Raw genomic sequence first — 4,183 nt, 5'->3', positions numbered from 1 at the left:
GATGAAATTAGCTAGAAAAAGTACGGGGTATTACAATTATGGATCATGATAAGATAATTGAGGGTATTCTTTGAGCATCTCAAGGAGGCACCAAAAAGGTTCACCATATGGGTTAGTTTAGAGGTCACACTTCTTGAGGCAGGGATTCTAGGGGCTTTCATGGGTATCATGGTAAACTAGTGAAGGCATCTTTATAGAGTTTGGGTAGTAGGTCTTATGGTTCAGCAATTTTGGATGGTCATTTGAGCCTAGTCATACCTTTCCCTGCTGAGTCAGGCCATAGAGTTTATAATGCATGTGATGAGACTAGCCATTTGGCTAAGGACTACCCCCACCATGTGTTTAGAGCTACTCCTATTTTGGCATTAAGAGGTTAAAGTTCTACTAGAGGTGTGCGAGGTTAAGTTTGTTGAGCTCATGGCATTAGTTTCAGGCAACTGGTGGTCGTGGACAGTGCTATGCTATACCTTCCAGACCAGAGGCAGACTTTCAATATTGTTATCATAAATATCATCCCTGTTTGTTTAAAACCTGTATTTGTGTAATTTGATTCAGAATTGACTTTCTCCTGTGTCTGCATATTATGCTTTGGGTTTTGATTCTGTGTTGAGCCTCTTGCCATGCCTATTCATGTATCTATCCCTGTAGAAGATTTTTAAGTGATAGATCGGGTATATCGATCTTGTATTATGACTTTTGATAGGTGTGGGGCCTTGGAAGATTTGCTTGTCTTGGATATGGTTAACTTTGACATCATTTTGGATAAGGATTGGTTGGCTTCTTACCATGATGTCCTAGATTGTTATGCTAAGATCGTGACCTTAGCTTCGGTGGGTATGCCAAGAATAACTTGGAAGAGTGCGCTTCATTCAGGTCCCAAGAGGGCTCTATCATATATTATGGATCGTCGTTTGGTTGAGAGTGGATGTTTGTCTTATTTGGCTTATTTTCATGATATTAGTGTCATTTCACCTCCCTCTTTAGATTTAGCTTGGGTTGTTTGTGTGTTCACTGATGTGTTTCTTATGAATTTGCATGGTATGTCTTCAGATCGTGATATTGACCTTGTCACAAATATTGAGTCGAGTAGCAAACCCATTCTATTCCTCCTTATAGGGCTTCAGTTAAGTTAAAGAAATTGAATAATCAGTTGCAGCTGTTGTTCGATAAGGGATTTATCAGACCTAGTGTATCACCTAAGGGTGTGCCTATCTTGTTTGTAAAGAAAAAAAGATGGGTCAATGGATTTATGTATTGATTATCTATAGTTAAATAAGGTGATCATTAAGAATAAGTATCCTCTTCCTCGTAGTGATGATTTATTTAATCAACTTTTGAGTGCTTTGATATTTCTAAAGATTGATTTAAGGTTTAGGTATCACTAGTTGAGGAATAGAGCTTTGGATATTTTGAAGATGGCCTTTCAAACTCAATACAATCATTATGATTTCTTGGTCATGTCCTTTGGGTTTACCAATGCCCCAGCTGTATCCATGGAGTTGATGAATTGGGTATTTCAAATGTATCTTGACTCTTTTATCAATATATTTATAAATGGTATCTTGATTTATTCTAAGAGTAAGGCGAATAATGAGGAGCATTTTTTAATTGCTCTCCATAGATTGAGGGATGAGAGGTTGTATGCTAAGTTTTGCAAGTGTGAGATTTAGTTAGAGTTTGTCTCATTCTTGGGTCATGTGGTGACCAAGGATAGTATTATGGTCGATTCGGCCAAGATTATAGCAGTTCCTTATTAGGCTAGACCTATTTCTCCTACCATGATTTAGATTTATATTGGTTTAGCAGGTTACTATCATCATTTTGTTGAGGGTTTTTCATCTATCGTAACTTCATTAACCAAGTTAACTTAGAAGAAGATATCCTTTCAGTGGTCCAATGTTTGTGTAGTGAGCTTTCAAAAGCTCAAGGAATTATTAACTTCAGTTCCTATCTTGATCTTACCCAAGGAGGGCGCATAATTTCCCATCTTTAGTGATGATTCAGGTGTTGGGTTAGGTACTGTGTTGATGTAGGAAAACAAGGTGATTGTGTATGTTTCTCATCAGTTGGATCCTCGAGAGAAGAATTATCTTACCCATAATTTAGAGTTGTGCATGGTTGTTTTTGGTTTGAAGTTCTGGAGACACTACTTTTATGGAGTTTGTTGTGGGCTCTTCTCGGATCATTGTAGCCTTCAATAATTCTTTATCCAGTGAGATCTTATTATGAGCCAAAACCATTGGTTTGAGGTACTTAAGGATAATGACTTGACTATTCTCTATCATCCAGGCAAGGCTAATATATTTGCAGATGCCTTAAGCTAAAAGCCAACTATCATGGGTAGCTTTGCGCATATTTTGACCTACGAGAGGCCTTGGGCCGTAGAGGTTCAATCTTTAGCTAACCAGATGGTTTGACATGATATTTTGACACTTGGGTATATGCTGGCATTCGTGGAAGCCAGGTCTTTGTTGATGGAACTGATTCAAGCTCATCAATTTAATGATGTTAGATTGAGACTGATTTGGGATAAGGTGTTGAGTGGTAAGGCTAAAGAACCCTAACTTAATTCAGATGGTGTTTTAAGGATTGGAGGCTGAGTTTGTGTATCAAGAGTAGGTGATAAAATTAGAATTATTTTGGAAGAGGCCCATTGTTCCAGGTATTTTATCCATCTGAGAGTGACTAAGATGTATCGTGATTTGAGAAAGCATTACTGATGGGGTAGTATGAAAAAGAATGTAGTACACTTTGTAGCTCATTGCCTTTGTTGTTGGTAGGTGAAGACCAAGCATTTGAGGCTTGGTAGTTTTCTTCAGAGGTTACCCATTCCCAAATCAAAATGGGAATGAATCACTTAGACTTCATGACTAGGTAACCTTGTACTTCTCATGGTTCTGATAGTGTTTGGGTTATCGTGGATCAAATTACCATGTTCGCTCACTTTATTTTGATTCAGGTCTCTTTCAATACTGAGAGGTTGGCCTATGTCTATACTTGTGATATTGTGCATCTTCATAGTGTGCCAGTGTCTATTATCTTAGATTGAGGTTCAGCTTTCACATCTCAATTTTGGAAGACCTTTCAGGATGAGTTTAGTACTCGGGTTAATCTTATTACAAAATTTCAACCCAGACTGACGAAGAGTCAGAGTAAACTATTCAAGTCTTGGAAAATATGCTCCACGCTTGCGTGATGGTCAGTGGGAGAAACATCTAACTTTGGCAGAGTTATCTATAATAATAGCTACCATTCTAGTACTAATATGGCTCCTTTTGAGGCTTTTTATGGTAGGCGTTATTGTTCTTCTGTTGGTTGGTTTGAGGTTTATGAGATTAGACCTCGATGTATGGACTTGCTTCATAACTCCTTGGATAGAGTTCGGAATATTCAGGATAGGCTTCGAGCGGCTCAGAGTAACAAATTATGATGCAGAATATTGGCTTTGGGCCTTGAGATTTAGTGTTGGTGATTGAGTCTTCCTTCGAGTTTCTCCCATGATGGGTGTGATGAGGTTTGGGTAAAGGGGAAAGTTTAGCCCCAGGTATATTGGCCCATTTGAGATTTTTCAGATTGTCGGTGATGTGGCTTATGAGTTGGCTTTGACCCCAGATTTATCAACTGTTCATTCTATTTTTCATGTTTTCATTCTTTGGTGTTACATCTCGGATAAGTCTCATGTCATTCATTAGGATTCAATCTAGTTAGATGAGCGGTTGTCTTTTATTGAGGAGCCTATCTCTATCCTAGATAGAGATATTAAACGGTTGAGTTATAGAGTTATTCAAGTGGATACATCGACTGATAGATGAGGCTACTTGGGAGGTTGAGTCTGATATGTACAGTACTTATCCCTGGTTTTTTGTTGATTCAGGTATTTCCCTTGCCTTTAGTTTAAGGACTAACTAGAGTTTTAGTGGTGATGATGTACCAACCTAATTTTATGATTTATGTGAAATATTTATTGTTGTGTGATTTGACCATTTTAACCTTCCCCGTGGTTGCTTTGTGGTACTTTTGGGTGTGGGGATGATTGTCATGGATCCAGGTGTATTTTGGTTCGATTAATGTGATATGGTGGTTTTTAGTGGTTTGAAAAGCCTTATAATTAAATTTGGTCAATAATTATTGATTTGTGCATCAAATGGGAAAACGAACTGCATCACCAGATCCAAGAACGTCG

Source organism: Capsicum annuum, chromosome 12 (genome assembly GCF_002878395.1).
Source record: "Capsicum annuum cultivar UCD-10X-F1 chromosome 12, UCD10Xv1.1, whole genome shotgun sequence".
NCBI classification, from domain to species: Eukaryota; Viridiplantae; Streptophyta; class Magnoliopsida; order Solanales; family Solanaceae; genus Capsicum; species Capsicum annuum.
The sequence above is the reverse complement of the archived record's forward strand: the minus strand, read 5'-3'. Positions refer to the sequence as shown.